The 7,980-nt window shown below is 43.0% G+C and overlaps 1 protein-coding gene across 3 annotated transcripts in view; it reads left to right on the forward strand.

Annotated features, from left to right (window-relative positions):
- LOC141201473 (uncharacterized) overlaps window positions 1–7,980 on the forward strand; it is a 323,215-nt gene that overhangs the window by 261,276 nt on the left and 53,959 nt on the right. The gene's annotated exons all lie outside the window — the stretch shown is intronic.

Here is a 7,980-nt window from a genome sequence, read left to right on the forward strand (position 1 = left end):
CATTAGACTCGGCATGATAGACTGAGAGAAAAGACAATGGATGGGGAAGGAGGGGAGGTGGAGGCTTACCATGCTGAGAGAAGGAATGACTTCAGCTGGAGAAATCCTGTGGGTGCCGCACCCATCGGTGATTACAGACCATAAATGGAGAAAAAAAGTAGAACCGGCACATCCAACCAGGACATATAAAAGGGAAAAAATTTATTTGGAGAAAAAAGTTAAATCATGGAAATAAATTCAGAAACCTCAGGAAATCTGATGCGTTTCAGGTGCAGAACGCACCCTTAGTCATAGGATGTCAGAGGTAACACATAAATGCTGCTATATATCTTAAAGAACAATGTCCATTGACTGGATAATGAATTAATTAATCAATACTGAGGTATCAGGTGTTTGCATACACATAATGTGAGTACATGGCGTTATAAGCTGACATGAATGACATAGATATATTAAATAAAAACAAAAAGACTACCGCAGGGAAACACAGCACCATCTAACACCAGCCCAAAAACCACACAACTGGATACCAAAGAAAAGCAAACACCCTGCCACACTCACCAATGGACTAAAGAAACCAGAGATCTTGGGAAAGAAAAAGGGCAGATTGTATTAACATCAGAAGTATGGATCCTAGCTGACTAACTCACAACTACCAAGAGAAGCAGTGCGGCTCAAAGAGGCACATAGCACCTCACACGAGACCACCGATATCCCGCCGGAGACACCAAGGACCAACATGTCCCAGCAATCCCGGAAACCTGTCTACAAATACGAGCACAGCAGACACGGCCAACACTGCAACACAAGTGCCAAACGCCATGTTACACGCAAAGAATGAACTAGAAGAACCAGCAATGTTAGAAGAAAAGACTGCATTGTATTGACATCAGCGGTATAGATCAGGGTAACTAACTGGAAGCCAACGAGGAATAAAGTGCGGTTTATAGGGGCACATGATGCTACATCCAAATACACAGACTCTGCGATGGAAACACTAAAGGACAACATGTCCCAGCAGTCCCAGAACAACGTCCACCAATGCGGACACGGCGAGCATGGCCAGCGATGCAATTCAGATACCATAACGTCGCCACACGCAAGTAAAATGATTCTAGCAATCTATACCGGCGGCCTGGATGAACGGATCTGCTGGCACCTTACTGGAACCTCTGAGGAACAACTGGTCCCAGGAGTCCTGACTGACGAACCATTGCTACCAATGCAGCAGACATGGCTGACAATGCAACTGAATGCTGCAACCTGGCCGCAGGTGAGTGGAATGAATGTGAACAATTGTAAAACAAGAAAAGCCAACGATCCAATGGACCGGCCGTCTACACTACTGCAATAGATACAGATGGAAATATATACAAAGTCCATAAGGGAGTTTTATCATCTCTTACTAAACGCATTGCCAGATAATTATTAGGAGAAAAAACAAGTGTGAATGGTGAATCAGATAGTGATTCACAGGAAGCAGATACACCATTTACAAAAGAAAACTGAACGTGTGTACAGGGTCCGACTGGGGAATATATATAGTGAATCACAACTGATCATTAGACATTATATAGATTAAATGTCCACATTCCTGAATAAGGAAACACATTGTTTTGATGTAAAATTTAAATTAAATATACATCGCCAAACTGAAAAATGAGGAAAATGTTCGTAGATGAAAAACAAATCATTTTTGAAGTTCATACCATGGTGGTACTTTGTGTTTAAAGTCAAGATCCAATACGCTTCCCTCAGGGCCCGCTGCTTTTGCCAGTTGCCACCACAGGCTGCAAGATCGACCTTTTCGAGTCCAAAAGATGATTAACATGAAGTATCCTGTTTATGTATTATGGTAACATGTTTGGCCGCACCAGAATACCCTTCGTTGTTGTTGGTGATATTGTTGATGTGTTCAGCCATCCTCTTCTTCAGTTTACGTGTGGTATAGCCAATATGCTGAAGGTGACGGCTACTGCAGAATATACCGTATACCTCGTGACTGGACTCACAATTTATGTCTCCCCCGCAAGATTTTGACCTTTTTCAAACAATAAGAGATGTAAATCGCTTTACACGGTTATTAACAGTTACAAAACATTTCTTCAATGAGTCCGAAGAGTCTTCCACTCCTAATAACATGACAGCAGAGATTATGGAGCATAATGATGCTACACTTAGGCTAAGTGCCCACCATGCAGAAATGCTGCATCTCCCTGGCAGAAAAAACGCATCCGGATTTCACATACGTTTTTCCTGCCAGGTAGAAGCGTTTTTGCATGCGATTTTAGCATCACTTGGAAAAGTGCTTGACAACTTGGTCACACTATATAAATCCATGCAACCGGCATGGATTTATATAGTGTGACCAAGTTAATAGTTAAAAAAAGAATAAAAATGGTAAAAAAAACCAAAAACATTATACTTATCTTCTGATGGCCCGCGGTCTTCTCTCTGGTGCGTCTGGTCTCTTGTACGGCTCGCGGTGGTGTAAAAGGACCTTCCATTGCGTTATTTAGTCATGTGACAGGTCACGCGACCGCCGACGTCAGCGGTCACGTGAATTGTTACATGACTAAATGACGTCATGGAAGGTCCTTTAACACCACCGTGAGCCACTGGGGAGCCAGTGACGCAACGTACAGGAGACCGGCGGCCATCAGAAGGTGAGTATAATGTATATTTTTTATTTTAAATTCTTTTTTTTAACAGGTACTATGGTACCCGGGTCTGGATGAGAGTCTCCTCTTCTCCAGACCTGGGTACCATCCGCACTTTGAATTGCTTAATATCCGCATGTGCATATGTAGTCATGCGGATATTAAGCGTTTCAATGCAAGTCAATGGCAGCAATTAAGCTGCGTGTCCGCAAAATTAATGGACATGCTGTGGATTTTTCCGCAATGATAATCCGCAGCGGAAATTTCCGCAGCATGTGCATAGCACATGCGGATTATCATTGAGGACCATCGAGCACGTATTACCAAGCATTTTTTAAGTGTTTTCGCTGCGGAAATTCCTGGCAAAAACGCTTGAAAAACGCATAGTGGGCACGCTGCCTTACAGTCATTGAACAGACTGCCTTACTAACTTTGTCTTCGTTACAGGATCCAGATTTTTCTTTAAATAAACTACAAGACAGAGGAATTAACATCATCCCTGCATACTATCCTCTGCAATCCAGGGTTCCATCTTTAGTTTTATTTCAAACTCCAACTGAAAACAACCTTAAAAAATTACATGGTGGTATCTGTAATATGAAGTATAATAGTAATTTTGATATGCTCCAGCGGTTAGAGAACTTCAACAAAATGTTAGTATAACCATCCAGCAATCAGACAAAGGTGGTGGACGTGTTGTGGTATTGGACACTGAATTGTATTGTAACATGGCTCTTTCCATCCTCAGCGACACAAACACCTACACCACCTTAAGGTCTGATCCTACTAATGCATTTAAATCTGAGATACCAGAATGTCTGTGTCAAGGATTCCACAGGATCACAATTAATCATAGAGACCACCCACTGTGATCTCTGGAGTGAACAGTTCTCTGCTGCCCCCTATTGTCTGGACAATTGCACAATTGGCTGACAATCAATATAGGTGGCTGCAGGCTGTTCTCACTATGTAGGTATCGGCAAGCTAGCAGTGAGCGTACGGCGTACACACCACCTTCCAACGCATGGAATATATGTATACACCCTTGTACGATCACTGTCACTTCACAATAACCCAAGAAAGATTATTCTTTGCCACCACCAATCTGTTTTTCCGGCCGATTGGACGCCTTATAGGTAGTGTGTGGCTTCGGAGGAGGAACTATTACAGAGCAAAAGAAACAGAACTATTAAATTTTATATTTAAAGAAGTTGTCCACTACGTTCATATCAATGTATGATCAGCCGGGGTCAGCCGGCTTGCGGCATTACTGTAATGGTCCAGGGTGTGTTTTGGCCGACCATGTACCTCCCCCAGGTGACTGGTCACATGACTGTGACATCAGCACAGGTCCTGTGTGTGCACTAGAGGATATATAAAACACTGGTAGATTTGAGACAAAGGTGAAAGGCGTGAGGCCTGTTCCCGTGTGGGACACCGCTAGAGTGTGACGCCTAGTGAAGCCTGGTGAAGCCTGAAAGGCAGAGGCTGGATCCTTATGTGTAGGCGATGCCAGTAGCCTTGGAGGGCAAGAGGCTTGGAAGACAAGAGTCCTGGAAGGCAGAGGCTGGATGTTAGGTGTGTAAACATACCAGTAGCCTTTGAAGGTACGAGGGCTGGAGACCCCCATCTGTGAAGCCGTAAAGCCACAGCTGTGGCAGAACAAACCTGATGCAGCTCAAACCCGGCAAAGGTAAAAACACTGATTGATGTGGAGATTGATATTGTTACCTTGCTGAAGGCTGTATCTGAAGCCAAGTGGACATATCTGTCACTGGAAAGGCTCTTGGACATTATATGTGTAATATGTCGGTGAGCCACTGAGATGGACTCAGTGATAAGCAGTAGTGAAGTGTAATAAACTGCTGGATTGTGAAATACTGGAAAGGTGTTGTCTGGTGTGCTTTAATTGACTCGGTGAAGCGAGTGTCCGCCAGCATGATGACTAGTGCTACCTTACAACTTGCACTCGTCTGGCTCATCCTTGGGTACAATTTCAAGATACCTGAAGGTGCCTCGTTCATCTGTACAAACAAATATACGCAAGTACAAACAAGATGGGAATGTCCAGCCATCAAACCGCTCAGAAAGGAGATGGGTTCTGTGTCCCAGAGATGAACAAGCTTTGGTCCAACATGTCCATATCAACCCAAGGACAAAAGCAAGACCTTGTGAAGATGATGGCGGAAGCTGGTAAGACTGTGTCAATATCCACAGTGAAACGAGTACTATATCAACATGAGCTGAAAGGCCACTCTGCCAGGAAGAAGCCATTACTCCAAAAGAAACATAAAAAAGCCAGTTTACTGTTTGCAAATGCACACAGGAACAAAGACCTTAATTTTTGGAGACATCCTGTGGTCTGATGAAACTAAAATTCAACTTTTTGGGCATAATGACTATTGTTATGTTGGGAGGAAAAAGGGAGAAGCTTGGAAGCCTTAGAACACCATCCCAACTGTGAAACATATGGAGGGGCAGCATCATGTTGTGGGGTTGTTTTGCTGCAGGAGGGACTGGTGCACTTCACAAAATAGATGGCTTCATTAGCAAAGAAGATTATGTGGCAATACTGAAGCAACATATCAAGACATCAGCCAAGAAGTTAAAGCTTGGGTGGAAATGGGTCTTCCAAATGGACAATGACCCGAAGCATACTGCCAAAATGGTAACAAAGTGGCTTAAGGATAACAAAGTCAATGTTTTGGAGCGGTCATCACAAAGCCCTGATCTCAATCCTATTGAAAATTTATGGGCAAAGCTGAAAAGGCTGCGAGCAAGGCGACCTACAAACTTGGATCAGTTACATCAGTTTTGTTAGAAGGAATGGGCCCAAATTCCGACCAACTATTGTGAGAAGCTTGTGGAAGGATATCCCAAACGTTTCACCCAAGTCATTCAGTTTAAGAGCAATGGTACCAAATACTAATGAAATGTATGTAAACTTTTGACTTTGCAGTAAGTAATAAAAATGCCTTAAAAACATTCTCTCTCATTATTCTGGCATTTGGCAAATAAAAAAAATGATGGTAATCCTAATTGACCTAAAACGGGAAAGGTTTATTTTGATTTCATGTCAGATATAAAGAAAAACATGCAGATGTGTCTTTTTATATAGTATATGTAAACTTCTGATTTCAACTGTATATATTGTATCATGTGCCCCCAAAAATCTGCACTTTATTCCTTGTTGGTTTTGAGTTAGTTACTCAAATCTATACCCCTGATGTCAATACAATGCAGTTTTTTATTCTAAGGCCCCGATCCCACTATCAGTATTCGGTCAGTATTTTTTCTCAGGAATGGGGGATAAATGCAGAATTGGTGACTTGTTTCTATTATACCTTTTCTCTGATTGTTCCTCACCTGGTTTTGGCTCCCACTCCTGAGAAAAAAATACTGACCAAATACTGATAGTGGGGCCGTGGCCTAAAATCTCTAGTGTTTCTAGTTAGGTAAGGATGAGGTTGCTTTATTATTTAACTTTCATTGCAGGGGACATTGGCTTCAGCTGGAATGGGCGTTATGGTAAGTAGTGTTTAATTTAGAACAATAAAAGGTCTCTGTGTTTATTTCAAATAAAATATTTTATTCATGGTGTTGTAGTTATTTCACATATCACTTTCACTATGGGGTTAGTAATGGGGGTGTCTTATAGACGCCTCTCCATTACTAAGCTGGGCTTGATGTCAGCTGGCCTTATAAGCTGACATCAACCCCAACCCTATTACCCCACTGCCACTGCTACAGGGCAGTGGGCAGAGCGGAGGCTAAGTGCCTGAATTGGTGCATCCTATGGATGCGCCACTTCTGGGGTGGCTGAGGGCTGCGGTTTCTAGCCTCGGAGGGGGACAATATTCATGGCCCCTTCCTAGGCTATTAATATTAGTCCCCAACTGTCTGCATAGCCTTTGCTAGCTGTTAAAATAGGGGGACCCCAAGTCATTTTTTGGGGGTCCCCCATTTTAATAGCCTGTAAAGGCTAAGTATTCAGCTGGAGGGCTGATATTAGTAGCCTGGGAAGCTCAGTGGGTATTACCCCCTTCCCGGGCTTCAAAAATCTGCCCCAGCCGTCTGCTTAACCTCTGCTAGACTATAAAATTACGGGGGACCCCACACCAATTTTTTTAAATAAATACTTTAATTTAACAATAAATGACAAGTACAGTAACCAACACTGTCACTGTACTAATTATATACATGACTGACACCTTTCTATCTATCTATTCTATGTGTATAGCTATTCTTTCTATTCTAAATTGTCGGGTACTAATGTATTGTAACTGTATGCGGCTGATGAATAGCCGGCTTTTAAAGAGACGGGTGTGTGAAAATCGGAGGGCACTCGCATGGTCCAAGTGCTGTGCGATTTTTTTCACACACTCATTGACTTGCATTGGCGAGTCTCGTCCGAGATACATGGCAAATCGCAGAATGCTGCGAATTTGTTCTCAGCCCGATTTCAGCTGAGAAATCGGGCTGAGAACAAATGAGATGTCACTCATTCATTTTTTATTGCTCTTTCCCAACTAAAGCAGAGAGGGAAAGTGCGCGGTTGATGCTGGGCTGTGATGTGCGGTGAAACCCCGACCACAGCCCATCAATCAGACAACTAAGACAAGAACACACACATTTTGTGTGCCCCTAACAGGGGGATCTTCATGCGATCAGATAGACAGATTACAGGCTGGGGCTGGGGAAAACAAAGCAGTCATGTACACATTGGTACCAATGACAAAGTTATAGGGAGGTGAAAGGTCTTTAAAAATGATTACAGGGAATTAGGAGAGAAGCTGAAGTACAGGTGGTGTTTTCAGAAATACTGCTGATTCCACTACGTCACTAGAAAGTCAGCGGGAACTTAAGAAGATAATTCTCAGGAAGAAAGGGTTTGGGTTCATGGAGAACTGGGCTGACTTCTCTGTCGGCTACAGGCTCTACGATAGGGACAGGCTGCACCTCAATGGGGTGCATGCAGATGTGCTGGGGGAAAAAATGGTCAGATGAATGGAGGAGCTTTCAAATTAGTATTTGGGGGAAGGGAGGGTAGCTATGCAAATAAGGGGGTAGAGTAGACAGAGAGAGTGAGACATTCAAGGAAAGTAAGAAGGCGAGTAGTAGTAATAAATGTGCTAATAGTATTAAATGTCTGCAGGCAAATGCAAGAAATCTTGAAAACAAAATGAATGAATCAGACTCTTAGGTCAGCCACAGATTACGATGTGGTGGGCATTACAGAAACCTGGCTGGATGAAAGCCATGACTGGGTGACAAACAGAGGGTTACACTGCATTCAAACGGATAGGAAAGAAAAATAGGT

The sequence above is a fragment of the Phyllobates terribilis genome, unplaced genomic scaffold (assembly GCF_046119375.1).
Source record: "Phyllobates terribilis strain yellow unplaced genomic scaffold, ASM4611937v1 Scaffold_116__1_contigs__length_5312468, whole genome shotgun sequence".
NCBI lineage: Eukaryota > Metazoa > Chordata > Amphibia > Anura > Dendrobatidae > Phyllobates > Phyllobates terribilis.